Raw genomic sequence first — 16426 nt, forward strand, 5'->3', positions numbered from 1 at the left:
AATAAACCCTAAGAGAAGTAGGTCAAAAAACTTTCCTAGCCTTCTATAAACTCTAATTTTGAAGTCCTAACTCCTTACCTAACACCAAACCTCAATTTTAGCTCGAAAAACACTTAGAAACCCTTCAAAAACACCCAGAAATCCATAAACAAATCCGAAGAATCTAGATCTAAGAAAGAGATACCTTACCTCGGAGATTAGAAATTAGATCCGGAGACAGAACAAAGCGATGAGTACTGTACAAGGAGTTACTCTATCAGATCTGAGGGAACAAAATCGTTGTCTTCTGAAAGGTACCTATTTCTTATTATTTTTTATTACTTAGGTCTTTTAGCAATGTAGTTTATTTGAGAATTATTAGAGACCGGCATTTGCTGGGCGGGGTTGGTGCCTAACACCTTCCAACCCCGTAACGTGATCGCCAGACCTATATTTTTTGTAGTTGATTAGTTGATTTATCCATTTAGAATCCAAGTTCAGTTCCTAGACCTTAATAACTAGGTGGCGACTTCCAAACCTCAAAGGTCAAAAGCTAATCCGCGAACCCCGCGAATCGAGGGCATTTTCAATATTCAACAGTTCCTAGATGTAAAATAATTTTCTACTAAAAACATAATAATTAAAGGGTAGAAGGGAAAAGTTTCTACTTGTTTAGCGTCTTCTACGATCCAATGACTCCAAAATCAACTCTCAATATCCCTTTTTGTTTACTTTTATTTTTTCTTTTCAAATGAAATCACATTCTCCTTGGATCTATGAGAAGCCTTTGATGAGAGAAAACTTTTCATCTCTTTCATCGAGTGTTGAATCTCAGTCTACAACCTTTGAATCGATTCTTCTATCTCTAGGAAGGCTAGGGTTAGGGTTTGTCTTTAGAGAATAGAATGAAAAACTTGTAAAATTTCTATTAAGTTTGCTATTTATAATAACTTAAGGATGTAAATGACATTTTCTATTTTGTTTTATTTTTTATTTAAAATGTCTATGTCCCAGACTCCGATTTTTCAAACATATAGTCTATTTCGGATAATTTTTTGATACGAACCTAATGGTGTTCTTGGATTTTCAAGAATCATTTTTAAGAAAAAATTATTTTTATATGCCGAAACTTAACCATCAATTAGAATCCCTCGAGATACGAAATGGATTTCTAAGAAATTACATAAATCATTGAGGAACACCATTAAAGAACTAAAGCCATGAATCCTTTATCAAATCACTCAATTCTTAATAACTAGATATCTAGATTAAACATAGATTAACTTGAACTTATCTAAGATTAATCCATCTAAGTTAAGCATAACTAATAAATAAAACTTAAAGAAGAAAAGAAACTAAAAAAAATTTAAATCAATTGAGAAGAAATTGAAATTAAAACTAAACCATTCTTGTTATTGGCTTTATTGACATCTCTAATGGAGAGATCTAACCACTTTTCATTGCAAGATCAATAAGGAAAGAAAGTAAAAGATAAGAAAAATAAAAATCCTTCATTGATTGTAACTTCAAGTACATTCTCTCTCTCAAATTTACAGAGCATTATAGGAAAATTGGGGAAAAAGAAAACTTAATCTAATATATTATTCTATACAGAAGAATTATAAAGTGCAGCTGAAAGCGCCCTCGATCCGCGGGGTGCGCGGATCCGCTTTTGACCCTTGAGGTTTGGGAGTCGCCACCTAGTTATTATGGTCTAGGAACCAAACTGACTCTAAAACGGATAATGAACTAATCTACTATAGAAAATCTGAATCCGGGGATCATGTTACGGGGTTGGAAGGTGTTGGGCACCAACCCCGCCCGGCCATTGCCGGTCTCTACTTATCCCAAATAAATCTACATCGCTAATGACAAACCTAGATTAAAAAATAATGAAAAATCTTACCTTCGATCTGCAAAAGTGATATTCCCTCAGATCTGGTGAAAACGGCTCCTTGTACCGTATTCCTCACTTCGTTCTATCTCCGGATCTGATTTCTGATCTCCGAGGTAAGGTATCTCCTTCTTGGATCTGGGTGCTTCGAATTTGTTGTGGATTTTTGAGATGTTTTTGGGTGTTTTTTAGGCTAAAATCGGAGTAGGAGTGTTAGGGAAGGAGTTGGGGCTCCAAAATTAGGGTTTTGGGGAGGTTGTGGAGGCTTCTTCACCTACTTTTCCTAGGATTTTTTCTTTGATACGAAAATAGGGTGTGGAGGCTCCTATTTATAAAGTTTTTAGAAGCATTAGGGTTTGATTAGGGTTTCTTTTAGAGTTTTAATTAGGGTTTTGATTTTGGTCTCATGAGATGGACTTAGTCTTTAGGACTTTGACTTAGGGTTTTGACTTTAGTTTTATGAGATTGACTTGATTAGTTTAGATTAGGGTTTTGATTTAGGGTTTTGACCTTAGTCTTATGAGATTGACTTGATTAGTTTAGATTAGGGTTTTGACTTTAGTCTTATGAGATTAACTTTAATGCTTGACTCTAGTCTTACTTAATTGACTTTAATTTTGACTTTAGTCTTATTTGATTGACTTTAATATCTTGACTTTAGTCTTGGTTGATTGACTTTAAATTTTTGGAGAACCCCCCTCTATTATATCTTTGATTATTTGGACTCCCAAATGGAGGGGTCCTTAAAGAAATATCTTGCGAACCCTCAACAATTTTGTTTAAAAACCTGATTGATAAATTTTTTGGTTTAAATTTTAATAATTAATTTTATTAATGTTTCACTTTACATTATTTAATGATTTATTTCGAAATTTTTAATTATTAAAATTATGAAATTACCATTTTGCCCTCGAAGAGGAGTTTTTACGTTTTAAGTCGTTTTTCAATATTCCAGGATGTTTTAAAATCAGTTTTTCGTAAGGAATTCAATGGGAATGTTGGTTTTTATCATTTATGAAATTTTTTGTGTGAAATGGTCGTGAATTTTATGAGGGGTATTTTCGTAATTTTGTCAAATTTTGTGAAAATTGGCGAAATGATTTATTTGGTTTCGATTTGTCGTTTTATGTATTTGAATGGATTTTCCTAAGCGTAATGTAGGCTCTAAGGTTGTTTTGATATTAGGGGTATTTTGGTAATTTGGTCATTTTTAGTGATTTTTATCGTGAAGCTTCTTTTTGGCATGCAGGATGATGATTTCTATGTTTCTGGGGTAGTATTTTCCTAGCGTAGCGTGATTTCTAAGTTTTGTCAGTTCGAGATACCTCATCCGGATTTCTGAAACATATCTGGTAACAAAATAAAGCATTGGAATAGACATCCATCATTGGGAACCTTTGCGATCGGCTTGACGACTTGATTAATCAGGCGGATGCAAAAATGGGGTGTCTACAGATGCCCCTCTTTGGCAGAGGGTTGAAGCAAACTAGTTAGCAAATCTATTTTGGTAAATAGTGCGATATCCGAATGCCAAAGCTAGTGACAGTTCATTTTTCAGCCTGATTTAGCAATTCGTCGGGGTGTTCGGATCCTTGAGCGTAAAACTCTCCCCGAACTAGAAAAATGTCAGGTCCTTGAGTGCGAGCTCTCACTGGCAGTGTCAGATCCTGGAATTTTAGAAAATTCTCCTTGACTGATGTAACAACTGTGCAAGTGTGTGGGCTCAAAATCTGAGATAGATTTCAAAGAGTTTGAGTTAGAAATGAGTCAAATCTGAGCATGAAGTAAATATAAATTGAGCATAAACTGAGCATAATTCCAAGAAAACCCTCGGCGGTAACTGAGCATAGTTCCGAGAAAACCCTCGGCGGCATCTGAGCATAATTTCAAGAAAACCCTTGGCGGCATCTGAGAATAGTTCTGAGAAAACCCTCGACGGTATCTGAGCATAATTCCAAGAAAACCCTTGGCGGCATCTGAGCATAGTTCCGAGAAAACCCTCGGCGGCATCTGAGCATAATTCCAAGAAAACCCTTGGCGGCATCTGAGCATAATTCCAAGAAAACCTTTAGCGGCATCTGAGCATAGTTCCGAGAAAACCCTCGGCGGTATCTGAGCATAATTCCAAGAAAATCCTTGGCGGCAACTGAGCAAAATCCAAGATAACCCTTGGCGGAAACTGAGCAAAATCCAAGATAACCCTTGGCGGAAACTGAGCAAAATCCAAGATAACCCTTGGCGGCATCTGAGCAAAATATAAGATAACCCTTAGCGGAAACTGAGCAAAATCCAAGATAACCCTTGGCGGCAACTAAGCAAAATCCAAGATAACCCTTGGCGGAAACTGAGCAAAATCCAAGATAACCCTTGGCGGCATCTGAGCAAAATCCAAGATAACCCTTGGCGGCAACTGAGCAAAATCCAAGATGACCCTTGGCGGTATCTGAGCAAAATCCAAGATGACCCTTGGCGGCATCTGAGCAAAATCCAAGATAACCCTTGGCGGAAACTGAGCAAAATCCAAGTTAACCCTTGGCGGCAACTGAGCAAAATCCAAGATAACCCTTGGCGGCATCTGAGCAAAATCCAAGATAACCCTTGGCGGAAACTGAGCAAAATCCAAGTTAACCCTTGGCGGCAACTGATTAAAATCCAAGATAACCCTTGGCGGCATCTGAGCAAAATTGGCAAAGGAATGAAAGACTTTTGGGAAAGAATGAATGAATTTGGAAAAGACTGATCAGAGTGAATTGAATAAATCTGGAAGATACTGAATCTGGAAGAGAAATGATCGAATCCAAGAATGATTGGATCTAGGAATGAAAAAATACCATATTAGTTGATCTCTGAGCACAGTCAAATGTGAGATCCGAAGTGCTTCTGTTTGAACTTCAAGGATTTATCCAAAAGTTTTATGAATTTAAAACCTGAGTTTGAATCACGAGTTTTTTCGAAAAACTGCTATCAAGAGGGTAACCTTAAATTTGAAGTTCTCATTATTTTTTTTTAGGATTAACATTGCTAAAAAATAATTGAACACATCATTAAAAAATGCCCCTGGTATAAGGGGGGAAATTACATATCTAGAGGAAAAAGAAAAAATCCCCTTGTATGAAGGTTTGAAATATTTGATTACCACAAGCGCAATAAAGATCCAACTTTTAATTTTGATTAATTTTATTAAAGATTTTGAGTCAGGCTCAAGAGAACAAAATATTTCCTTTTGAGACTCATCATAGAATTCACCATTCTCTCCATTGGTTCACTTGGGGAAGTAAGAATTTTCAGATCGATCGTAGACAAGATACTTGTGGCTTCTGAATCTATGCCTGGTTTAAGCTGAGTATTGAACTTGATTATTCGGATTTCTGATATTTCAGGTCGAACTGCTCTCAGCTTGTGATTTTCTTCTGTTTTTTTTTATTGCTCTAACTTTTGCCTAGATCGCCTTTCCAGGTTTTAAATCTAGCGAGCTTGCTCTAGCTTTTGCCTAGATCACCTTTTCATGTTTTCGATCTAACGAGCTCTTTCTTTTCTCTTTGCTCTGATTGTTGCCAAAATTGTCCTTTCAGATTTTCAACCTTGCGAGCTTGCCTTAATTTTTGCCTAAGTCGCCCTTTCCGGATTTTCAACTTAGCAGGCTTCTTCATTTTTTTTTTATCTTTTTCTTCTCCTCTGAAGTTCTAGAATTACTGTTTGATCATGCTTCGCTACCCTCCTTGACTTTTTCACACGGTACTTAGGAGGACTTTTATAGGTAGGTTTGGGACTAGGCATAAAAAGAAAGGAATTTTGAGGCTCAAAAACCCAAATGCCCCTTGTGTGGCATTTTATTTAAAATTTTTTCTCGAACTTTCTTCCCCATTTTGGATGATATTTCTTTTTCTTTTGAATTTTTTTCTTTTTAGCTTCTTCCTTTGTCGGGGAATCTATATATATTTTTTTATTTTGATGTGGTCGGGCCTGAAGTAACTTCTCAGGTTGCCTACGTACCCCAAATTTTTGGGATCAGACCAAAACGTAGTTCAAATTTTCCCTCCCCTAGGTTAGGTGATCGGGCTAAGAAAGAAAAATGCATCATTTTTTTTGAAAATGTTGCAAAGGGCTGAGAAAGGAGATAATGAATTGGGTAGTAGGAAAATTAATTCGGCCAAAGATGGCCTCCTTAAATGTAGTACCATTTGATTCGGTCAAGGTTGGTTGACTCTAGTAGTTCACTTCTTGAAGTCTGACGACTTTTCTAGACATTATTTTCTTAATGAATGAATTTCTCCAATTGGGTTCAGACTTTCTCCTATAGTTGAGGAGGAGTGTTCAATTTTCTTTGAAGTCTGATAGTTAAATCCTTGACCTGTAAATGATGAGCTTTGACCTTTTTGTCAAATGCACGGGTGACTCTTCTTAGATAAGCTTGCACATGGTACAGGGCTTTAACTCGTTTTCTTCGATCAAGTTTAATTCTTCATACTGCTGACGAACCCAATCTGTTTCTAGCAAATGATTTTCCAACAAGACCCTGAGAGACGAAATTTCCATTTCAACTGGCAAGACTGCTTCCATGCCATACACTAAGGAGTAGGGAGTAGCTCCAGTAGAGGATCGAATTGAAGTTCGATATGTCAATAGCGTGAATGATAATTTTTCTGACCAATCTCGATGTGATTGACACATTTTCCTGATGACAGTCTTGAGACTCTTACTAACTGCTTCAATCGTTCCATTGATCTGAGGACGGTAGGGGGATGATTTGTGCTTCTGGATCTTCAACTTTAAACATAGAGTAATGATTATGCTTTGAAGTACGACCCATTATCAGAGATCAGTTCAAAAGGTACCCCCATATCGACTGATAATATGTGATTTGAAACTCAAGATGTAGTAAGGATAGTGCTGATACATTTTATAACATCTTCTTTAATTCCATCGATATAGACGAGTATCTATTCCGTGTTGAACAATACCCAAGCTTGTACCTAACATACCCTCATATGATCACACGAACAAGTCTTTTGAAATTTCTGAGTAAATTCATTATCTCCTCGTATTCCTTTCGGGATAAGATGGTTTCTATTTGAATCTCTTTAGGAATTATTTTTTGTTTCGAGGTCAAAGACCTTTCCTTTCTCGATTAAAGGTTGAGCCCGACTCTTATCTTCTTGTTCAGAAACGAAATCTATCAAATTATTAGTTAATTCGTTAATGTGCTCGAGGTATTCAAAAATTTCTTTTATCCGATCAATTTTAGATGGGGCAACAGACACCTCTATAGACTCGATGAACTAACTTGACTCAATAGGAAAGAGTAGACTCAATCTAAGGAAGACATGACCTTGCTGGAAAAAAGGACTCGAGCTAACCCAAATGACTCATGAAAACTCAAGACAAGTACCCACACGAGTTTGATTAGGACTGAGGACTGAGATATTGCTTATAACCGGTAGGATTGAAGCATTATGATCTTCAAAGAACAACTGGACGATGTTGAAAAATTTTGAGGTCATTTCTGACTATTGATTTGATATTGATGTTTACTTTAACTGACCGGATTTACAACCCTAGCTAGACGATGGACGATTGAGCTTAGACACAATGATAACCCTTAAACCACTTTGAAGGTGAATTTAACCAATTTCAGTGTCACCCCCTTGATAACATTTTAAATGAATCCTGAGATTTTATTGAATTTTGTGCACCAATCCATTAAACAATTCATTAATGTAATGATTATTCAGAAAAATAATTTTATTGCACTCTTGAAAAATATTGACAAATAATGTTTTCATTGAATAACAACTTCCACAAACATATTTCAATAATTTTTCATGCAAAAATAGATTTTTTATAAATCATTTTTTTCTGAAAAATATTTTTTTCCTTGTCTTTTTTTTAGAAAACGTTTTCTTTTAGAAAAATTTTTGGGAAAGCATTTCCTTTTGGAAAATCTTATTCTTCCGGAAAATATTTCACTTTTGAAAAGCATTTCCCTTCTGAAAAATATTTTTCTTCTGGAAAATATTTTTCTTCTTTTAAAATAGGTTTAAAATCCGAATCAGGAAGAAGTTTGAATTTCATTTTGATTCAAATGGCTCGGCCCATAATGATCGTTGGATCGAGATGGACTGGGTCATTATTGTAAAAGAATGGATTCTTTATTGGGTCGGTGCACCCATTTTAATTTTCAAAAACAACATTTGATCCTTGAGGACAATCATTCACAGCACTCACATACATTCATCAATCAACAGGTTCCAATCAATAAACAACCCGGGAACACCCACGATAAGTTCGAGTCGTGACCTACTGGGAAGGTTTCTAGACTCTAAGCTTACTACGTACAATGCATTTTTATCTGGCCACCCTTGCCCAAGCACACATATATACCTTTCGATACGTGGTGACTTGGTTTGATATACCGTGTAGGTGATAATCTAAAACCTCAATTCACTTCTCTGAAGCCAAAAACAGTCAGTTTGATCTCCAGTTGAGAGGTGGCGCACAATGCTGAGCAAGGGCCCACTTAAATACCTCTCATCTAGAATAGACGTAGTCTATCCCCCTCGTACAGTAGGGTACAGCGGGGCAAGATCTTGCTTAGGCACCGGTTTTGACCAAGAAGTGCAATTGATATACTTAGATTATCTTTTATACCTACAGGGTACAAGTCAAGAGTTGTAGCTTTCATAAATGGTTTGGCATCCCACAAGGGGACTGACCACGTACTAGTACTACGTTGGTAATCGGGACATGTGACTGTGTGGCTCACAATAGGTCAAAGGCTCAGGTCACTCCAGCTTGGGTGCATCAATACATCTCTCAGAATCACCTGATTAGATGGTATTGATGCCCCAGTTTGATATACCCTATGGTACGTGACTGGAGTTGTGGTTTTCATGAATAACGTCGCATCTCCGAAGAGATCGGGCCACGCACTAGTGCCACGTTGGCTATATAGGACGTGTAAGTGTGCAAAACAGTAAACGTGCATGTGGTGTGTGCAAAACAGGGTAGGGTGTGCCCGGGGCCTTTTTCAAACACATGGGCCCATGGGCCAGATTATGTCGTCACATATGGATATCAAATGAATATTGATCAAGAAAATAATACAAAACCCATCACATCGAAATTAAGATGAAAGCAAACACATCACAAATATATCTGTAGAGATCATGACACATTATATGGGCATATAACACAAATAATAATTAATCTGATCCAACATTAAAAAAACCCATAAATTTGTTGTCTATGGTCTAATCAAGAGTTATTTTTTGGTGATCCAAAATAAATCGAGATTCCAATAGATGTTACATTGATGATAGAATGACAATGGTTGAGATGAGCTCACTCTCAGGAACATTAATTGTGCTAAGATTAGATAAATTCAAATTTTTTGTGAATTTGGAAAATACAATCTGAACTTACATCGATGATATCTAAAGCTCCCGATAACAAAATCGAGTGAACTCAAGTTTTAAATTAATCTACTCGATGAGATCTACATTTTATTAAGAGGTGCCTAGACTTAATTCTCAACAGAATGTTCTGTAAAAACGTTTTAACGTTGCTATCCCAACCTTCATTCAGAAACAATCCAGATTTACAGATTGAACTTGCATCGATGATATCTAAGGCTTCTGATAACGAAATCGAGTGAACTCAGGTTCTAAATTAATCTACTCGATGAGATCTACGTTTTACTAAAGGTTTCCAGACTTAATTCTCACTAGAATATTCTGTAAAAACGTTTTAACATTGTTGTCCCAACCTTCATTCAGCAACAATTTCAGATTTACAGATTGAACTTGCATCGATGATAACTAAGGCTTCCGATAATGAAATTGAGTGAAATCAGATTCTAAATTAATCTACTCGATGAGATGTACGTTTTATTAAAGGTTCCCAGACTTAATTCTCACAAGAATGTTTTGTAAAAAAGTTTTAACATTACTGTCCCAACTTTCATTCAACAACAATTTCAGATTTACAGATTGAACTTGCATCGATGATATCTAAGGCTTTCGATAACGAAATTGAGTGAACTCAAGTTCTAAATTAATCTACTCGATGAGATCTAAGTTTTATTTACAGGTTCCCAGACTTAATTCTCACTAGAATATTTTGTAAAAACGTTTTAACATTACTGTCCCAACCTTCATCATTCCATCATTTTCATATGTCAATTTGAATCTTTCATTATTTAGGGGTCATCAAAAAGTGATCCTTAATTGGAAAAAAAAATGCAATACCCAAAATCATCTACAATCAAGACAAAAAAAAAAAATAAACAGAAAAAATAAATAAAATAAATCCAACTAAATAAAAAAAAAACTAGGTCATCTTGGCAATGCTCCCATACTTGGGGTTTTTCAAGTTTGATCCTCAATAGTCCCCAGCAGAGTCGCCACTGAAAGCGCCCTCGATCCGCGGGGTGCGCGGATCCGCTTTTGACCCTTGAGGTTTGGGAGTCGCCACCTAGTTATTATGGTCTATGAACCAAACTGACACTAAAACGGATAATGAACTAATCTACTATAGAAAATCTGAATCCGGGGATCATGTTACGGGGTTGGAAGGTGTTAGGCACCAACCCCGCCCGGCCATTGTCGGTCTCTACTTATCCCAAATAAATCTACATCGCTAATGACAAACCTAGATTAAAAAATAATGAAAAATCTTACCTTCGATCTGCAAAAGTGATATTCCCTCAGATCTGGTGAAAATGGCTCCTTGTACCATATTCCTCACTTCATTCTATCTCCAGATCTGATTTCTGATCTCCGAGGTAAGGTATCTTCTTCTTGGATCTGGGTGCTTCGAATTTGTTGTGAATTTTTGAGATGTTTTTGAGAGGTTTTTGGGTGTTTTTTAGGCTAAAATCGGAGTAGGGGTGTTAGGGAAGGAGTTGGGGTTCCAAAATTAGGGTTTTGGGGAGGTTGTGGAGGCTTCTTCACCTACTTTTCCTAGGGTTTTTTCTTTGATACGAAAATAGGGTGTGGAGGCTCCTATTTATAAAGTTTTTAGAAGCATTAGGGTTTGATTAGGGTTTCTTTTAGAGTTTTAATTAGGGTTTTGATTTTGGTCTCATGAGATGGACTTAGTCTTTAGTGCTTTGACTTAGGGTTTTGACTTTAGTCTTATGAGATTGACTTGATTAGTTTAGATTAGGGTTTTGATTTAGGGTTTTGACCTTAGTCTTATGAGATTGACTTGATTAGTTTAGATTAGGGTTTTGATTTAGGGTTTTGACTTTAGTCTTATGAGATTAACTTTAATGCTTGACTCTAGTCTTACTTAATTGACTTTAATTTTGACTTTAGTCTTATTTGATTGACTTTAATATCTTGACTTTAGTCTTGGTTGATTGACTTTAAATTTTTGGAGAACCCCCCTCTATTATATCTTTGATTATTTGGACTCCCAAATGGAGGGGTCCTTAAAGAAATATCTTGCGAACCCTCAACAATTTTGTTTAAAAACCTGATTGATAATTTTTTTAGTTTAAATTTTAATAATTAATTTTATTAATGTTTCACTTTACATTATTTAATGATTTATTTCAAAAATTTTAATTATTAAAATTATGAAATTACCATTTTGCCCTCGGAGAGGATTTTTTACGTTTTAAGTCATTTTTCAATGTTCCAGGATGATTTTAAATAAGTTTTTCATAAGGAATTCAATGGGAATGTTGGTTTTTATCATTTATGAAATTTTTTGTGTGAAATGGTCGTGAATTTTATGAGGGGTATTTTCGTAATTTTGTCAAATTTTGTGAAAATTGGCGAAATGATTTATTTGGTTTCGATTTGTCGTTTTATGTATTTGAACGGATTTTCCTAAGCGTAATGTAGGCTTTAAGGTTGTTTTGATGTTAGGGGTATTTTGGTAATTTGATCATTTTTAGTGATTTTTATCGTGAAGCTTCTTTTTGGCATGCAAGATGATGATTTCTATGTTTCTGGGGTAGTATTTTCCCAGCGTAGCGTGATTTCTAAGTTTTGTCAGTTCGAGATACCTCATCCGAATTTCTGAAACATATCTGGTAACAAAATAAAGCATTGGAATAGACACTGTGTACGTGCAACAATTGATATTATAATGATATTTAAACAGTAACTAGTCGATACTGTGAATTTGGGAGTAGAGAAAGAAAGCATATGACTTGCAGCTTATGGGACTGTTTGAAGTAGGTGAGCAGATCTTAAGCAGGTCATCGTGTGTTCCACGTGTCCATGTTGAAGAAGTATTTGTCAAACTTTTCACACGTGGTCAGCTTGCGAAATAATTTATTTGATGTAGGATTTACCCTCTTGATTAAGGTTATAAATCATAAAGATCCTTACAAAAGCCTCGAGGTGATATCACGGTAAGCAGAACATGGAATCTTGAGTCGAATATAAATATATTGGTGTATTAGGAATAAAGGATTTGAATACGAATTACGAAGTTAGTGTAGGTAAATACTTGCATTATAGTAGTGGTGTGTTTGTAGTAAGACTACGTATTGAGGAATAAATTTCTATTGCAAGTACAAGTACACATAATAGACGATATAGTTGGTGAGAAAAACAAAGATAAAGGATAGAGAAGGTGTGAAAGAATTATTGATAAAGATTGTTGAGGAATTGATATAATGTGAGCTAATTGTTGTCTTAGAGTTATACAAATGATGAATTAGTTGGAGTATGAGAATGATTTGTAGTGATTAATCAATGCATGTAATGGGTTGATTAAAAATATGTAACATGAGGTTTAGGAGTTATGAATGAAATGGGCTTGAGACCAAGAATAAATGATAAATCGCTTATAGGTGTTGTTGGTTATACAGGTCGAGTAGGGGAATGACAACCACGTTTGATAAGGTATAATTTTAATTTCGAGGAAGAAATTTTTATTAAGGGGGGAGAATGTAACACCCCGGATTTTCAACTCGTATCTCGAAGAAATCAAATGGTGATATTTTGAGAAAAATATCGAAGAAGGAAATTAGAGTAAAACACTCGAATATTATTCTGATCATTTTTAATGAAAATCGACTCTGTCATTGGATTCAAAGAGGTCTAAATATATACTTTAACCTGTAAACAAATTCGAATTTGAGTTCGGATGAAAAAGTTATAAAACCCTCGAATTTCTTGTTAAGTGGGACCCAAAATAGTGAATTTTTGATAGAGAAAGAATCAGAAAAATTTAACTATATCATGAGGTCCACAACGAAAAATTATTCAAAATGGAGTACTCATATGTCAATTTTCGAGTTCGAATGGTCAAGATTTTGTCGAAAATGTTAACGAAGGAAAAATACAAAACTGTCCTCAGCTTTTATTATAAAAAGAATCAACTCATTTCTTTTATTCACTTTTTACTCTCCAACTCACAAAAGATCAGCCCATTCTCCAAACCTAGGATTTCAACCCTTCCCATCAAGATCTATTGCAAGCGAGTCCGAGTTGAACCTTTATAAAGAAGGCAAAGTCGTCGGCGTTGTCGAGCTCCACGTACTCACCCCATTTAACCTCCATTTCCTTTTCGTTCTATTGTTCTTCCATAAAAATCAGCAAGTGGGTTTGTTTATAACCACTAGGAGCCTCATCCAAATCGTAGGAGAGTCGTTGTTTGTCATTAGAAAGGGGAAGATCACTTCCATCGAGAGTTTTGCAACAAAACCGATTCGTTTGACATTCAAATTCCACCAAATTCGATGTTCCAGACCACCACTCTTTCATTTTCAAGCTAGCTTATCGTGTCCAACAACCACAAGAGTAAGGGACTCTCGATTCTTATTAATAACCGTAGATTTCAGAAAAATTGCATTTAGGGATGTTTTGAAACTTTTATATGTTTTAAATTTATAAAATGTCGCTTAATTTACTTCAAATTCATGCTAGAAATAGTTATGTTTGATGTGTTTTATCGTAGTTTAAATATTTAATTCGTTGGTGGGTTATTAGAATCGAAAATGAGTGAAAAATGAAGAAAAAAATGAAAAAATTCGTGAATTTTCAGCATTCTGACGGTGCCACCGTCCACTATTCACGGTACTACCGTGAAAACCAAAAAGTGCCCAAATTATTTTTTTTTGATACTTTTTTTTGATTCCTCATGCTTTTAACATGCCAAACAACTACTTATGACCCCCGTAACTCCTTCAAACTAAGCGAGAAAAAAAATAAACAAATTTTCGTCACGACGAGAATGTTTTAAGTATTTGCGTGATATCTTTCGCATTACTTTTAATTAGGTTACAAAATTACATATCCCTTCTCATGTTGTCAAGGATATTCATTTACAAAAACTCATTTTTAATTTCGACAACTTTGAAAAATCGAGTTTCCGACACTTAGCCAAATTTTCATCGATTTTTCCAATTTTGGCAGTTTGCCTTCGCATACTTATTGGCACATCGTTTTAACAAAAAATGAATAGTTTTCGATCGAATGATAAAAGTGATTTTGCAAGCTTGAAAAGGAAATACTTTTTTCGAAAAGTTGAGAAGTAAAAATACTGTAGAATGGGAAAGGGATGACTTAGTAAAATGTCAAAATCATACCGATGGGTGATGTCTGCATTTTACGTTCTTTGTTATATGTAGGTTGGTGAAAGGATATCCAGATTATTAATGAAAGGGTTGCATGTTTATTTAAATTTATGTTGGCATAGAGGCTCCGAATACTGTTGTTTATTTTAAGCCAGGTGGCCACAGTTTCATGGTAGGAACTGGATATCCATTCTCAACGTTGTTCTGTTAATTTCTCTTTTATTTTAAATGGAAATATATATATATATATATATATATATATATATATATAGCTATTTTGTAAGCTGTTAAAGGGTCTGTGAATGCCTGAAGGGATAATGCGTCACATCATCCGGAGGGATGTACTATCTTGAGATGTATGGTAGGGACCACTAAGCTCATACGTGGCATGAGACGCATATGAGAGTGGAGTCACAACTAGAATCCGGGTCCATTCCTTTCTTATCTTTGCCAGTGAACGTGTATTGTAAAGGTGGCTGTATACGAGTGGAGTGTTATTTTGAGAATCACATGCACACCTGATCGGCATAGACGAAGATGATTAGTCAGTGATCACTAACAATCTAGTAGTAGTCGAACGTTCTAACACATTGAAAAGAGATCCATTGATTACAGTCACATCAAACGGCCAGCCTGAGCCGGATAAATGGTCCCGCAAACGTGGTAAACAACAACCAGCCACAAAATCAGGAACTACGATGTTATTGAGGAATATCATATCTCGACTGGGAGCGATCCAGTCGTAAATCCCAACTCTTCAATTCCAATACTCCACCAATTGTACTATGTACTTGTTGTTATATTTCGAAGTATAAACTGAAAGCATGTCTACTATTTCGATGTTGGCAACTATATTTGCATAAGATGAAAAATGTATAATGAGTACCGATGATTGATGTGATGTAAACTTTTAAACTATTTAGCTACTCATCCCCTGCTATATGTACTAGTTAATCGTATTTTCTCTTGTAAAACTTTGCATATGTTAAACTGTTCAGCATGCTTACTCTACCATGTTTAGGGGAGGTTATTAGTAGGAATTGGTTGTGAACTTACTGGGTAACCAACGTCACTCACCTTTTCCTTCCTATTTTTTTAGTTTCAGCACTAGCAGTTACCGAGACAGGCGCAGAGTCGTTAAGTGAGGAGTATCTGGTCGGTCAGATCGACGATCAAAGTCTATTGCTTGGTGAGTACTAGGGCTACACCCCTTAGTGATAGCAATTTCGTCTAAGATGTATGTAGATTTTGGAGTGAGTGTTAGGTTTGTATTAGAGTAAGAGTACTTTGGAAATCTTGTATATTGTTAAACTTCCGCACTCTGATCTGATTACATATTAGATATTTTCAGTCTTCCGCTGTTCTTTTCGTGTTGCCTTTATATATGGTTAGAATTTGTGGTATATTAGATTACGATGTTTCCGAGTTTCGTGGAATACTAAGATAAATAGGGGAAAGTCATGTCTGAATTTCGAGGTGCCACCTAGTACCTTGGGATTTGGCCTTGGGATTTGTGTTAGTGTTTGGTGGGGTGTCACAATTATCATTGTTATCTTTAAATCTTTTCAGATAAATTATAACAATATTTTGCACATTCATGCCCAATCTATTTTAGGTATGTTCTAACATTTCTCTCTTTCCTTACTGTTTGCATATTGAGGACAATATTTCATTTAGGCTTGGGGGTATTAGCTTAACTCACAATTGCATTGTTAATTTATTTTTAATTTTTCAAAAAAGATGAAAATTAAAAAAAATATTTAACACTTTTGAGATATTTTCTTCAAAATATTTGTATGTACTATTTGCATATGAATTTCAAATCTTAGGCTTATGTCCTAAAATTTTTTAATCACACGTTCTTTTTATTCCTCATTAAGAAAATCAAAAGATTACTTTGAAAAATTCATAATACTTCTGATTACTTTATTGAAAATATAAAATTTTATGGAACAAAAGTTGACCTTCTTCTCTATTTAGAGTGTTAGGAAAAATCAAGTCTAGTGAACTATGAC

Source organism: Akebia trifoliata, chromosome 7, assembly GCF_017979445.1.
Source record: "Akebia trifoliata isolate Shusen 1 chromosome 7, ASM1797944v1, whole genome shotgun sequence".
NCBI lineage: Eukaryota > Viridiplantae > Streptophyta > Magnoliopsida > Ranunculales > Lardizabalaceae > Akebia > Akebia trifoliata.